The sequence below is a fragment of the Camelus bactrianus genome, chromosome 8 (genome assembly GCF_048773025.1).
Source record: "Camelus bactrianus isolate YW-2024 breed Bactrian camel chromosome 8, ASM4877302v1, whole genome shotgun sequence".
Taxonomy (NCBI): domain Eukaryota; kingdom Metazoa; phylum Chordata; class Mammalia; order Artiodactyla; family Camelidae; genus Camelus; species Camelus bactrianus.
The window spans coordinates 92,220,936-92,237,514 of NC_133546.1; the positions used below are offsets into that span (position 1 = coordinate 92,220,936).

The 16,579-nt window shown below is 40.1% G+C and overlaps 1 pseudogene; it reads left to right on the forward strand.

Moving 5' to 3' along the window:
* Nucleotides 1–9,890: 9,890 nt before the first annotated feature.
* LOC141578436 (early endosome antigen 1-like) overlaps nucleotides 9,891–16,579 on the forward strand; it is a 64,571-nt pseudogene continuing 57,882 nt past the window's right edge.

The following is a 16,579-nucleotide window of genomic DNA, read 5'->3' on the forward strand; positions in this document are numbered from 1 at the left end:
CCCAGTAGCTGTAAACCTAGGTGTGGTCCACCTTGTTTAGCCAAATTCCTAAAATCAACATAATAATACCAGTCATTCTTCCATGTACATTTTGGCAGTGTCCTTCCAAAGTTGACTAGTTCTAGCACATGACTGGAAGCTTAAAGTTTAAGTTCATGATATGATTTTTCCAAACTAGGCAACTTCTTGGAAGGCATATTGAGCTAACTATCACATAATAAAATATTGTGTTTGTTAAACAGCTTTATGTTAGCCTCAGAAGTCACACAGCGACTATTCATTTGAAGCAAGTTACTAGGTCCAGCCTACCTTCAAGGGAAGGAGAATTAGACTCTACCTTTTGGTGGGAGGGTGTCAAAGAATTTGCAGATATGTTTTAAAATCACCAGAGTTGGGGGGGAAAGAGGCTATACTTACATGTTTTGGAGGGTTTTCCCAGTAAGTTTATTACCAATAACTAGCCTGAAATTTAATTTTTCCTTTCTCCCTTCCCTCTCTCCCTTCCTTCCTTTTATCTTTCAGAACTCATTTACAGATATGGACCATACACTGTGTCATAATCAATACACTCTGAATTCAATGCTATATTGCTCATTGAAAAGTCTGTTTGTTTGTTTTTCAAAAACAGTACAAATTTATTTCCTTACAGCTCTGGAGGCCAGAAGGCTGCAATCATTTTCACTGAGCAGAAGTCAAGGTGTCCTCAGTGGCTGGTTCCCTCTGGAGACTCATGGGGAGAATGTTTCTAGCCTCTGGAGGCCACCTGCATGCCTTGGCTCTTGGCCCCTTCCTTGCCTCATTCCAACATCTTGCTTCTGTTGTCACATCTTGCACTCCCTGCCTTGTGTCCAATCTCTATCGCCTTTTAAAAATAGTGGTGAAATATACATAACATAAAATTTACCATTTTAATCACTTTTAAGTGTACCCTTCAGTGGCATTAAGTACATTCAAATCATTGTGGAACTATTCTCTGCCATCCATTTCCAGAACTTTTTAATTGAAAAGAGTTTTAAAATGCTGACCATTATTTTTATATTTCCTTTTAATGTAGTAGATGGAAAGCATCACAGCTTTGTAGGCCTGGACAAATTCCAAACTTCTGATCCTCAGCAAACTTGTCTATGATATTTAACATAGAGCTGTAGACAGCAGATATGACACGTCTAGCACTGGGCAGGCTCCTTGCTCTTAGTAGCTTAGACCTAATATATATGAACATACAGAAACTAGTTTATTTTCCAACATTTCACCGGAGGGAGGATAGCTTGACTCCTATTTAACATGAGGTCTTAACTGCTCTCCCTCTGGAGGCTGAACTTGATCCATTCACTGCGGCCACAGGCTCCCTTGCCCTTCGGCTCCTTGTTGAGTTGGGCCAGTGGAAAGCACCAGCAGGAAATTGAGAAGTTGAGAAGGGAATGAGGACAGAACATAGAGTCCTTGGTACCCTCCCTTTCATGTCTAAGTGTTTCCTAAACACCCCTCTCCTGAAGGTCACAGTTTCTGTCCTGCAGCTCTCTCTCCTAGTTCTCTCTGGATTCTGGTAACCGCTCCTTCTCCCTGCCCCTTTGGGCACTAGTCCAACTAGATTTATGGTAATTCCTGCTCTTGCTAACCTAGGTGTGCCTCACCATTTTTAACTGGCTTTCTGAACCTTTGACCGTACCTATTTCAATAGTTTCCTCCTTTAAAATATTTTCAATTACATATTCCTTCTGGATCCCTGGCTGATACTTTACTTTTTATTGGAAGCAAATCTTACTCAGAACCCCATTATGTATAACAGGTAAAAGTGAAACTACACCAGCTGATGCAAGGGTGGTTAATGTAGGGTCTCAATTGCTTGCTTCTTCCCATCCACTGATGTGGCCTCTGAGGGACCACTTAGGGCTTAGAGAGACAAACTCAGAAGAACACTGTACTGAGCAAATCCAAGGGAATGCTAGCCCTGACCAACACTCAGGTGACATCTCTCTACCAAACTCATTAAATAACTTCATCTGACTTCATAAACACACTTTAGAAACATGTGAGAACACAGCTTCAGATATTAATTGCATTTCCACAATTAACTCACACCACCTTTTGTAGTAGTCCATGTATTTTATTCCATTTAGTTAGCTATTCAGGTAGGAGGTCCACAGGTTGGTCTCAGAAGACTGATAAAAATGATGACTTGGATTTGATTTAACATCAATTTCACTTTGCTTTACCGCTGATATTTTTAAAATAGGCAATGTAAGGAATAGTCACCAGATCAAAAAGATGAGTTAGCCCAGCTCCCCATTGTTTTCCCGGTTCCCAAAATGTGTAGTTTTAGAAAACCCCTGCAGAATGAGATGTCTACCAGGTTCAGAAGTCCCAACCATGAACTTTCTGTGTAAGACTGAAGGAGCTACACTGGCATCAAGATTCCACCCTGTTATCATAGATGGGAATTTCTGTTGTGTCACCTCTACATGATTCCATGGTCTATTTTGTATTCCACCAACTCAATTTGTGGTTTAAATGCAATAGGCTTGGCCATAGCCATATATATAATTTATAATTTTGAATAGATCTTAAAACATAGTTATCACTTTGGACCTTCCCTAAACCTGCCTTTGAAGAAACTTAATAGGGACCTGATACTTTTCTTGGGGTTAATCATGTCAACGAGAATATGAAGAAAATCAGTAGGGACTTCTGGAGAATTCCTATGTCTCCTCACTCCTTTGAAGTTCTTGCCTTTGTCTCCCTTTTCATCCTTCCCTCAAGGGCGGAAAGAAGCACAAATTGGTACTAGGCTTCAATTAGTTGGCTCAATGATACTAACATAATTTGTTAAAAGTGAACAATTCAACTACTCAGCCACAAAAAATAATAAAATAATGCCATTTGCAGCAACATGGATGGACCTGGAGAATGTTATCCTAAGTGAATTAAGCCAGGAAGAGAGAGAAAAATACCATATGATATTAATGATATGTGGAATCTAAAAAAAAAGACAAATGAATTTATTTACAAAACAGAAACAGACTCACAGACATAGAAAACAAACTTAAGGTTACCAGTAGGGGGAAGAGGGTGGGAAGGGATAAATTGGGAGTTGGAGATTTGCAGATACTAACTACTATATATAAAATAGATAAACAACAAGTTTATATTGTATATAGCTTAGGAAACTATATTGAATATCTTGTAGTAACCTATAATGAAAAAGAATATGAAAACAAATATATATATATATATGACTGAATTATTATGCTGTTCACCAGAAATTGACACAACATTGTAAACTAACCATACTTCAATTTTTTAAAAATTGAACAATTCAGTTAAGTTGAGAAAATTAAAAATTGCTTGATGCTAAATAGCTCATTAGTAGTCCTATGTGTATTCCTTAGAATCTCTAAACTATCTTTCATGGATCTGCTTCTAGTTGCAAATGAAATTAATAAGAAGAAAAATGTTCTAATTTACAGAAGGTGGGGGATAGGCTATTTCCAATAAATATTGGGAAATTCTGAAGAGTCAGGAAGCATACATACATACATATATCTTTTGATATTATATCAAAAGTAGGATCAAAAGATGATGAATTGCTCTCAAGATTGTAGGATTTGGACCATTTCTTCACAAGCAGGAAGATATTAGTTTGAGGAACCCTGCAAGGCAACTGTTAAAGGAATAATTATGTGCCCTTCTATCTTATTTCAGGCTGCTATAGCAAAATTCCACAAACTGGGTAGCAGAAATTTATTGCTCACAGTTCTGTAGGCTGGAAGTCCAAGATCAAGGTGCCGGCATGGCCGAGTGAGGGCCCTCTTCTGGATCACAGACTCCTTGTACCCTCATATGGAGGAAGAGACTAGAGAACTCTTTATGGTTTCTTTTATAAGAACACTGATCTCATTCTTGAAGTCTCCGCCCTCATGACCTAATCACCTCCCACAGATGTCACTATCACTGTCACCTTTAGGGGTTAGGATTTCAACATGTTAATTTGAGGGGGGTGGGCACAAACATTTAAACCATAGTACCTTCCTTCCTTTCTTCATTCATCAACAAATATTCATTTTTGCTAACTATGGGTTGAACACTGTTTTAATTATTGGGAATGCAGCAGTGGACAAGAGACAAGGTCCTAAACTCATATTCTTGTTGGGGAGACACAAATAGAGAAACAAGAAAAGTCAGAAATGGTGTTTTCGCAGCTATGCAGAGAATTAAAATGGATGCTATGGTAGATTGAAGACTGCTCTAGTGCTTTTGATGAGGTGATCCTTGAAGATATCTCTGAGGAGATGAATTTTAAGGTACAATATGCATGCAAAGATATTAACCACAAGATTGCAGGGAAAAGCATTTCTTAAGTGCTTTTCTGGTTGGTGCAAAGGCAGGAATAAACTTTGTGCAACTGAGGAATAAAAGCTCAAGGAGGCTGGGGCATATAATTAGCTAAGTGTTATAAATAGAAGGCAGAGCAGGCAGGGCCAGCTTGACAGGGTGTGTGAGCCAGGATAAGGTATTTGGATTTTATTGTGATTATGATGAAAGGCTACAATCAAGGAGGACAGTGACACTATTTGATATGCATTTTAAAAAGTTGTCCCTAGCTGCTGTGTAGTGGCTGGATTATAGGGAGGCCAAAGTAAAAGCAGGGAGACCAACTAGCAAATAAAGTAGTCTGGACAGATGATGAAGGTGCTATGGACTGGGTGATGATGGAAAGAAGTGGCAGGTTTGGGATATGTTTTGGAGGGACACCTGTCAGTTTTTTCTGATGGATTGGTTGGAGGCAGAGATAGTGATGAGATAAAGAGAGAAATGAAAGATAACTCCAAGATTTTTGGTTTGATCCAACTAAGTAGCTGGTGGTAGTACAGACTAAGACAGATGAAGACTGGTGAAGAAGCAGTTTTGAAGATAAAAATGAAACAGTTTTGTTTGGGCCATGTTAAGTGTGAATTAGACATCCAAGACAAAATATTGGAAGTAGACTGTTTGTTATACAAGTCTGGAAACCTGAGAAGAGTCAGTCCTGGAGAAATAGACTTGGAAGTCCTGGGCAAACAGATGAAATTTAAAGCCAAGAGACATATACATATATGTGTATATTTTTTTTTCATATTCTTTTCCACTATGGTTTATTATAGGATTTTGAACATAGTTCCCTGTGCTAAACAGTAGGTCCTTGTTGTTTATCCATTTTATACATAGTAGATTGTATCTGCTAATCTCAAACTCCTAGTTTATCTGTTCCCTACCCCTTTTCCCCTTTGGTAACCATAAGTTTGTTTTCTATGTCTGTGAGTCTGTTTCTGCTTTGTAAATAAGTTCATTTGTATCATATTTCAGATTCCACATGTAAGTATTATATGGTATTTGTTTTTCTCCTTCTGACTTACTTCACCTAGGATGATAATCTCTAAGTTAATCTATATTGCTGCAAATGGCATTATTTCATTCTTTTTTATGGCTTAGTAGTATTCCATTATCTATCTATCTATCTATCTATCTATCTATCTATCTATCTCACATCTTCTTTATCCATTCATCTGTTGATGGACATTTAGGTTGCTTTCATGTCTTGGCTATTGTATATAGTGCTGCTATGAACATTGGGGTGCATATATCTTGAATTAGAGTGTCCTCAGTTATATGCCCACGAGTGGGGATGCTGGATCACATGGTAACTGTATTTTTAGCTTTTTAAGGAAACTCCATATTGTTCTCCAGTGGCAACACCAGTTTACATTCCCACCAACAGTGTAAATGGGTTCCCTTTTCTCCACACCCTCTCCAGCATTTGTTATTTGTAGACTTTTTAATGATGGACATTCTGACAGGTGGGAGGTGATACCTCATGGTAGTTTTGATTTACATTTCTTTTTTTTTTTAACATTTTTTATTGATTTATAATCATTTTACAATGTTGTGTCAAATTCCAGTGTAGAGCACAATTTTTCAATTATATATGAACATATATATATTCATTGTCACATTTTTTTCTCTGTGAGCTACCATAAGATCTTGTATAGGAGACTGACTTAAGAAAACATTGCTATGATTTATGTCAGAGAATGTTTTGTCTCTATTCCCTTCTAGGAGTTTTATGGTGTCATGTCTTATATTTAAGCCTTTAAGCCATTTTGAATTTGTTTTTATGTAGGGTATGAGGGAGTGTTCTAACTTTATTGATTTACATGTGGCTGTCCAGCTTTACCAACACCACTTGTTATAGTGACTGTCTTTTCTTCATTGCATATTATTGCCTCCTTTGTCAAAGATTAATTGATCATAGGTGTGTGGGTTTATTTCTGGGGTCTCTATACTGTTCCATTGTTCCATTTTTGTCTGTTTTTGTGCTAATACCATGCTATTTTGATTACTGAGGCTTTGTAATACTGTCTGAAGTCTGGGAGGGTTAAGCTTCCAGCTTTGTCTTTTTTCCTCAGGATTGCTTTGGCAATTCTGGGTCTTTCATGGTTTCATATAAATTTTAGGGTTATTTGTTCTAGTTCTATGAAAAATGTCCTGGGTAATTTGATAGGGATTGCATTAAATCTGTAGATTGCTTTGGGAAGTATGGCCATTTTAACAATATTAATTCTTCTAATCCAAGACATGGGCTATCTTTCTATTTCTTTGAATTATCTTCAACTTCATTTAACAGATTTACAGTTCTCAGCATTTAAGTCTTTCACTTCCTTGGTCAGATTTATTTCTAAGGTTTGTTGTTTTGTTTTGTTTTGTTTTGTTTTGTTTTGTTTTGTTTTGTTTTTTGAAGAAAATGCAAGGTAAGAGAGTGAAACAACTGTAGATGTAAAAGCCATTTTGGAGATCTAGAGAAAGATGACAGGAAGAAAGTATAACAGGACTGCTGGTGGAGAGGGTTGAGTGCCTGTCTGAGATCTGTAACTATTAATATAAAGTAAGCCCAATAGCCCCAGTTGCATATGTGTATCTCTAGTGATATTCAGCTACCCCTGTGCAGCACAGAGTAGGTGGGAAGTTGAGCTTGGGTTCTGCTAGATGAAAACAATGGAGGAAGAGAGAGCTGAAGAAGTTAAGCATATTTGTATAGTATGTGTGGGGGTGCTATAAAGTTGGATGATAGGTTTTAAGCTGGGTTTTGATGAAAATGAGGATGCCAGGGAAATGACTGATCGTAAGAAAGAAGGGCCAATGGACTGGAGGTCTTGATGGAGTCAAATAATTGATGGAATACTAATGTAAGAGAGGTAAATGGTTAGGAATTAGTGGCCAGACAGGGTAAGCAGGACTGTTTTGTATGGGAAGCCGGTAGATTAGTGGAGGATATTCTTACATGATTATGTCTCACCCACTTGTTTTCTTTTGGGGTAATTAAGTTCTCCATTATATTATTTTAGTGATGGGATTATCATAAACTGCAGGGGAGCACACAGATTTTGAATAACCCACCTAGCTAAGCAGTAGATGAGGGTCTATTATATTAGTCAAAAGATTCCACTGGAGAATTCCAGTAGAGAAGGCCTTAGCATGTGACATTAATAAGCAGATTTAAACTAAATTAATTTTTGAAAAACAAAAAAGTAGAAGCAAATGTCAGTTTAAATGGAAAAACTGTTTCATTTCTCTACTTAGAACACTCATGGCACCAAATGTGTGTAGTTTTTTTCTCCATACTAAGCAATTCTCCAATTCTCTGGACACCAAATGGGCATCCTACAATTTAATTCAATTCTGGCAATAACTTCACAGAGTTAGCACAGATCCCACCAAGAATGGCTCAGGTTAAGGACTTGGTCCCACCAAGAATGCCCTCTACTTCAGACACCAGTTGAAAGTCCCAGGTTGTTGCCTATACTTTGGACCTACTGGCTAATAAATTGGGGGTTCCAACAACATCCTCCCCGGGTTTGATAATTTGCTATAATGTCTCACAGAACTCACAGAAATACTTTACTTTCTATTACTGGTTTATTACAAAGGGTACAACTCAGGAACAGCCAAACGGAAGATGCGTAGGTCAAGGTATGGGAGAAGGGGTGCAGAGCTTCCCTCTTTTCTCTGGACATATTACTCTCCTAGCATCTTTACATTCATCAATCTGGAAGCTCTCTAAATCTCATTATGTAGGGTTTTTATGGAGGTTCCATAAAAACGTTCCATTACAGGCATGATTGATTATATCTTCAGCCATTGGTGATTAACTTTTTCAGCCTGTCTTCTCTCCTTGAGGTGGGGTGGTGGGGGGTGGGACTGAAAATTCCAACCTTCTAATCTTGCCTTAGTCTTTCTAGAGATCAGCCTAAAGCTAATGACTCTAACCACTCATCATTTAATTAGCATACAAAAAGACACGCAGCACTGTGGGATTCCAAGGGTCTTAGATGCTCTGGTGTCAGGAAACAGGGTCAAAGATTAAATACTAGAACAAAAGATGTTCTTAACATCCTGTCTGGATATCACTCAGGGGTAGAGACTAAATATATGTTTATTGTGTCATACAGTTTTATCACCCTGTGTTCTTAAAAATATTTCTCAGTGTCTGAAAATAAAGCACCTGTGTCTGGAAAGATCAAAGAGTATGTGATTTTCTATGTTTCTCTAGAAGTATTTAAGTGCACTATTATCAATAGTGATTAATAATGTATTAGTTACAGGCATGACTTTTGCTGCACTATAGACAGACACGGATACAGACACACATAGTAAAAAAAAACATGTTTGGGATAGAAACAACATATTACATCATAAAATACACTTTACAAAATACTTTTACATGGACTCATTTGAAAATATTTGTTGCATCTTTTCAAAAGATCAAAATTATATCCTAATAAGCATTCCATTAGACATTCCAGTAGGCATTCCACTCATTGTTTGATAGACTTCAAATTCCCCCACCCCAGCAAGGTTAGTTACCTTATTTCCCCTGCCTCCTTCCCCGTTTAAACAATATTAAAGGCTTTTCTCCGCTCCCCGACCCTCACCGGGGGTAAAAGTCGAACTTCTTAGCTTGTGATTACTGGCAGAATGATACGATTCTGGAGCTGTGGTTTTTGAACTTAAATGATGACATCGTGCTTGGAAGTCAGTTCCAAGTCCACTTCCGAGTCCACGTCCTTGTTTTGGCACACTGTTTCTCTGTGACCTCATTTTTCTTAATCTACGAAACAGACGCATTAATGTCGATTCACTTCACACATCTATTATCAGAAGAGGATTTAAAATTCCTTGGACAAGCATGGGCTTTAGATAGTGCAACACGTTAGCGGTATCAGTGCATTAAACATTGTCGCTATAGTCCAAAAAGGACGACCCCAAACTTCTTTTACCAACTAAAATTCCAATATCTTCCTACCCTTTTTTCCGATTCTTTACTTTTCTTTTGGCTGAAATTAGAAACAGGAAGGGAGTAGGAAAAGGAACGAGGGGTTGGACCAGGAGAGGGAAGCCCAACAGTCTGGTTAATAGTGTCTGCGATTCTCTCCTTTCCTTCCACCCAGGGGCTAAGCGCTTCCAGCAGAAATGACGGTGTAGTCCGAACAGTCAAGGCCAGGATCACATTGACAAATTTTACAGAGCAATGTGAGGTGCCGTCGCAGGTACCCGCCCCGAGACCCTCTTTCCGTCGCGGTCAGGGTCCCCCAAGCCCCCCTTTCGGGTACGCGGTCTGCGCGCGGTCGCGTCCTCTGACGGAGCGCAGGCGTGCGCCCGGCGGCCGCGGCGTTCCCCAGCCCGCCGGAAGGAGCGGCGGGGCCAGCGTCCCGCCCCCTGTCCGTCACGCAACCGCCCACGCCGCCGCCGCTTCCGATTGGCTACAGGCGCGGGCCAGGCCCCTTGCAGCCCCGCCCACCGCGGATGGACAGGCCTAGGGGGCGGGGCGGCGGAGGCGGGCGGGTCCGCCCAGCTGTCAGTTACAGGGGCGGCCCTGCGGGCAGGCGCTCGCTGGCTATCTCGTCGCTCGCTCGCGCGCTCTCCCTCTCGCCGCCTGTGGGGAAGTCTGGGCCGCCTGAGCGACCTCCTCCCCGGACCCCTTCTGGCTCAGTCCCTCCCGCCCGCGCACCCGCAAGTAGTGGGTGGCCCCGCGGGGGGTCCGGAGAGTCACCGCGGCGGCACCGGGTGGTGGTTAAACCATGTTAAGGAGGATTTTACAGAGGGTAAGAAAGTGAAACCGTCTTTCCAGGAGCACGTGAGCGGGAGAGCCCGAGCCCAGAGGCCGAAGAAGCCGCCGCGCCGCCGCGCTGAGGAGCCGAGGTGGTGGCGCGGACGCCCCCTCCTCAGCGCATTTCCTTTCTCTAGGCCCCGCAGCCCAGGCGGCGATTAGGCCTCGGTCGTCTGCTCCGGGGCCGGGCCGCGGGGGCGGGGGCAGGGGCGGGCGGGCCGGTGGGGCGGCGGCGGCGGCGGCGGCGGCTGCGGCGGCGAGGGGGGCAGGCCGGGGCCGGGGCCGGCGCCCGGTTCCCCGCCGCCCTGCGCGTCCAGGCCCGGGACCCGCTCCCTCGCGGGCTGTCAGTGAGAGCGGGCGGCGGGGCGGGAGGGTGGAGCCAGCGCGTTCCTTCTAGATCCTGGAACGGTGGTGAAAATGGAGTTAGTGCCCTGGGGACTGGCCGACCAGCCGCCCTCCGGTCTGGAGAACGCCCCGTGGGAGATCGCGGGAGGCTAGCTGGGCTCTTTCCCCAGCCTCCCCGCCCAGCTTGCCCCCCAACTTTACACGACACACACCTGCCACACACGGCTTGGTTTTCTCGTCTAGACAACCCTGCAGGGTAATGTGAAACCCGGCCTAGCGTCGGTCCAATCGTGGTACGGACACTTACTGGCAAAGTTAGCTGCAAAGGAAGGTATTACTGTTGGAAACTTTTTTCCCCCGATTGAAAGTGCGTTTTCCCCTCCCAGCCCAGTATGTTTTTTGAGCCATCCAAGAATAAATCCGCTGTAAGCTTTGTCTAGCGGCATACACTTACTCCTTTACTTTCTGCCAGTGCTATCTGTTTGAAACCTGGAAAAACCTTAAGACGTAAAGATTAGAGCATTGGAAAGCTGTAGGTGTACTGTTTAGGAATCAGTTCCTAGAATAACAAAATCCTTGTAAGAGTTACTGTACGCAAGTTTTTGTTTTGGATCGCCCCCCCAACTTATTTTTGATACTGATAGGGTGCAACAAAATAGAAATGATTGAAAAGTTGGCGGCCAACCTAATAATTGGTTACTGAGGGAGTAGGATAAGTAGTTCAAAGGACAGAAGGAATTAGTGATTTTGTAGTATTCAGTCAAAGAATGTACCAAAGAGAGTTGAGTCATCCACTATATAGAAAGGGAATGTCCTTGCGCCTGCATAGCTTCGTGAAATGTTCGTCATGTGAAACTTGGTCATCTATCAAGGGGAAAAATAGTTAACTTCTGAATCTGCTACCCTGTATTGACATTTGATGATTTATTTTTTTACAGTGTTTTGTCAGAGGTTTTTGAAACCTCGATAAATGGTGATTTTGGCAGCAGTAAACTCATGCATACCCTTTACTGTGGCCATCAGTTCCTGTGTTCAACAGTAGACATCTGTGCATGATTTACTTGCAGTACTTAAGAGATTTTTCTTTTATCAGACCTAAAGGAGCTGATTAATTACCTCATGCCTCAGATTGTGTTTCTTTCACACAGTTCACAGCTGAAAATTAGTTTGCTTGTGGTTTGCTTTAAAGTGTATACATAAAACAAAGTGTTTTCTGACTTAGGAGTAGCTTCCAGTAGTTATAGATTAGCCTTCAGAAAGATGCTTTCCAGTGCTCTTGGTTTAATGTTGTTAAGCATTACGATGATTAAAGATAACTTTTAGTGTTGGGGCATACACAGTAACAGCTACCGAAGTTTCAGTTGAAACTACAAAATTGGAATTCATGCTGGTCATTGCTGAGATGTGAAAAGGAATCATCATATATGAATAAGTGAGTTGACAACTGAGTTTTTTTTTAAGATTTTTTTATTTACCTACTTTTTGGGGGGGTGGTAATTAGGTTTATTTATTTATTTAATGAATGTATTGGGGATTGAACCCACAACCTCGTGCATGCTAAGCGCGCGCTCTACCACTGAGCTACACGTGCCCCGCCCCCACTTGACAACTGAGTTTCTTAATCAAGGCGCTATTGACATTTGTGACTGGATAGTTCTTTGTTGTAGGGGGCTGTCCTTTGTATTGTAAGTTGTTTAGCAGCATCCCTGTCTTCTATTCAGTAGATGCCAGTAGCACCCCCAAAATCTCCACCCTCCTATTGTGACAACCAAAAAAAAAAAATCTAAACACTTTACCAGCTGTCACCTAGTAGCAGAATTGCCCTGGTTGAGAACCAATGTGTTAAATTTATATACGCCTTTATGGGAAAGTTTCAGCTGTTTCTCATAGTTAATTACTTAACTTTCTTTTTTTAGTGTCCTTATATTAAGGATCAGTAAATGCAAGGCACCTGCTAGGAGTTGAGGTTAAATACTATCTGGGCCCTCCCTTTAGTATTCACAGCTGGTTGGTGAAGTGAACATTTAAAAGTAATGACAGTGCTTTGTAATACAGGAATGAATAGTGTCTGGGAGGGTTTTGGGGCAATCAGGAAAACTTCAGGGAGGAGGTTATATTTGCAACTCAAAAGAAGGGAGGGCCTGTCAGTCAGAGGAAACTGCAAATGCCAGGGCAATAAGTTAGAAAAGGGGGAGGTAATGTAAAGAGGAATGTGAACAATTAAGTATAGAAGGTGAAATGATGTGCAGAAATTAATGGGAAATGAGGCTGCAGAGGTAGCTCAGACCAGTTCCTGAGACAACCTAGAGTCCCTTGGCAGGCGTTCCGCTTTTGCCTTACAGGTGGGTCAGTGTTAACTCTCAGCATTTGGATAAAGCCTTGAAGAAATCTTGTAAATGGAATTAACTAGTGTTAACTCCACAGGTGGTATTTACTAACAAAGATAACTTGAATCTTTGAATTATGTAACATGGCAACCATTTTATTTTACCCCACCCTGATAATCTTACTTCTCAGCAGAGATAATAAGATATAAGATTAAAACTAAAACTGCTGATTTACAGGTTTATCTGAAATGGTCTCCATGCTTTGAAATTAAGTCGCATACCTTTAATATTCTGTTTTTATGTGGCCTTTTCATTTTAACTGCTATAATTTTCTTCTCAATAGTGTCCTTTAAATAGCATTTTTGAAAGAAGAGACAGATGATGTGCTTAGAATCAATTATAACAGTCTTTGAACATCACCAATAAGGTCCCAGGGTACTGTATAGAAAATTTAGTTTCTGGTTTTTCTTTTTTTCCCATTAGCTACTAAAAGGTGTTTCTTTGAGGCTTGAGTGAAAAAAAAAAATTGAGGTATGTATTGACTATTTTGCTTAATAGGCCTTGAAGAGAAATGTGAATTTAAAGTGCTTCATGGTTGGAAAGACTATCAGCATTTAGTACTTTAGGCAGTTTATAAACTTTATTGCTGTTTGTTTCTTAAGGATCTTACTGTGATTTAACATTAGTGTATTAGATTGCCTTTTACTAGTGTATGTCAATAATGTTAAAGAAAAAGATGGATTTAATTTTAGAATTGTGAAAATAGAACATTTCTCTTTTGGTTAACAGGTCTCTCTCTCTGATTTTAAAAATGAGGAAGTAGGAACTGAGAGATTAAGTGATTTATCTAAGGCAACACAGTATATTGTAGTAGTAGTAGTCAAAACTGAGACTACTACTGTCAAACCATTTCCCTGTTTCTGGCACCTTGTTACCCTTTCTTTCACTACTCAACTGATTTGGTTAGCACTATGCCACTCACCCTGGAAAATATGGGACCTAACTTCTCCCTCAGGGAACTTACATAAGTTAGTGCCAAAGTAAATGATACAGACAGCGAAGGCTGTAGTAGTACAGAGGAGGAATGATCAGAATGAACTTGTGTGAGTGGGGAGTCTCCTTGATGAAAATGGGCATGAGATTTGAAGAATGTGATTAGAAGAGGAAGAGAATAACTTTGATTCTAGGAAAGAGTTACAGTATAAACAAAAACTCAGAGATGGGAATGAGTTCATTCTTCCTGCTCTCCTTCCTTCCTTTGCATATTGCTTTTCAATAAACAGATGTTTATAACACTGGATATGTGCTCCATGGATACTGGAGATACCACAGTGAATAAAATACAGTATCTGTAAGTAGCTTAAAACCAAGTGACTTAGAGATAGAGGTCTGTTTAGAGCAGAAAGAAATTGAGAGAAACTTTCAAAGATAGTCTTGACACCATATTGTGGAGATTCTTGATTGTCTAGCTCAGCCCTGTCCAATGCAAACGAGTCACATATGTAATTTAAAGCTTCTAGTAGCCACATTTAAAAAAATAAAAAGTGAAATTAATTTTTGAAATGTATTTCATTTGACCCAATATATCTAAAATATTTCAACATACAATCAATATAAAAGTGATATAGTGAGTTGTCTTAAAAATTATTAATGAGTTTTTTTTTTAGTCGTATTACGTCTTTGAAATCTGGTTTGTATTTTGTACTAACAGCACACCTGACTTTGGACTAACTGTATTTGAACTGTTCAATAACCTCTTGTAGGTAGTGGCTACTGTATTGGACAGTGCAGGTCTGCTTGAATACATGTATTATATAATTTTTAGCTTTTTATTTGGAACTAATTTCAAACTTACAATAAGTTACAAGAATAATACAAGAAACAGCTGTATACTCTATCTAGATTTACTTATTGTTACTATTTTATCCTATTTACTTTATTATTTGCCCACTTTCTTCTCTTCTATCCTTTTCTCTCCTATTTTCTCTCTCTCTGTGTGTAATTTTCTTTTTCCCCTGAATCAGTTAAGGATCAGTTATGGTTCTTTACCTCTGAATGCTTCAATGAAGAGTAGGGATATTCTGTTACATAGACACAGTATAGTTGTCAACTTCATGAAGTTATGTTGATTCAGTTTACTATTCATAATTGCATTTTTTTTTCAATTGATCTGATGTCTTTGTAGCATTTCCCCCTCACCAGTATAGGGTCCAATTTGGGTTAATGTAGTTGTTCTGTTGCTTTAGCTTCTTTTAGTCTGGAAAATTTCCACAGTATTTCTTGGTAATTTATGACATTTTTGAAGAATACAGATACTGTCCTGCTTTTTTTTTTTTCCTGCAGTGTTCCTCATGTTGTGTTTGTCTGACATTTTCTTCTGATTAGGTTCAGATTATGCATTCTTGATTAGAAGTTGGCCAAGAAGTTGTGTCCTTCTCTGGTTATGACACCTGGAGGTCCATGAAGCCTTTTGGTCCTTCATAAGTGATGTTAATATTGATTACCTTGTCAAAGATCAAGGTGTAGCCCAATTTTTTGACAGTATTATAATGATTATTTTTCTTCCTTTGCAGTTAATAGGCAGATACTTATGAGAACATGCAAATATCTTGCTCTTTATCAAGAATTTTCCCTATATTTACCATTCATTGTTGATTCTTGCTAGATCTAATTTTTATTATAGTGACTGCAAACTGATGATTTTCCCACTCCAGCACTCCTTATGTATTTACCAATTGGTCCTTGGCCTCCCCTGCCTCCTCTGTCTCCCTCCCTCCCTCCCTCCCTCCCTACACCTACCTACCTAACTTCCTTTCCTCTTTCCTTCCTGTTGGTATGGACTCATAATTTCATTTTTAAAAAGTGGTTCATAACTCATCACTGTACTTAATTATTTTGGTGCTCAAATTGTCCCAAATGTGAACAGTGGGAGCCCCTTCAGGTGGCTCCTGTGTTCTTTGATGTGCCCCTGACAGTTTTTTGAATTGTTCCTTACTTTCTGGTGTAAATTTCTAGGTATTCCAAGCTTATCCATTATCTACCCTTTCCCAGCCCTGAAATTAGCTGTTTCTCTGAGGAACCCTGTTCCTTTTAATGGGGAATAGCATTAAAGACTAAGGTCTGGGGTGGCTTTCTTATTTATTTTTTTCAGGAGACAAGTCTGACATTTTGAACTTCATCCTATAGGCATTAGGAAATTAAAAGGATTTATTTATTAAGCAGTGAAATTGGTATGTAGGAGAGGAACAATTCTCCTCTACCCTTTTTGGGTCTCTGGCTGGGCCTAATAATCAGACTCATCTAAGGCAGATTAACAGGAGAAAAAGCATACACATTTCATTAAATTTTTACATGTACATGGGAGCCTTCACATGAGAATGAAGACCTGAAGACGTGACCAGAGCAGGAAACACTTACACCTTTTAGACAAAGAAACAAGATTTGTGAAGAACTGACAAGACAAAGGGTTTTGGGTTGAGAAACTAAATGGTGAAGAATTAACTAGGAAGATAAGTGTTAGTTTAACAAGGTTTGTTTGTACAGATTTCTCAGCCCCCACATCCTCTGCCCCTAGTGATGAGAACGTCTTTCCTCCTGGTACAGTTAGAGTGACTTTCACATGGGAGTTTTATCTCCTGCCTTCAGGAAGAAATGAGGGTCAGAGTGTTCTTGCACCTGCTCTTTCTTAAATGCCTTTAATTAAAAATAATCAGTATGCCAAAGTGGCATATTTTGGGGTGACATATTCTGGTTTCCTTCAGGCACA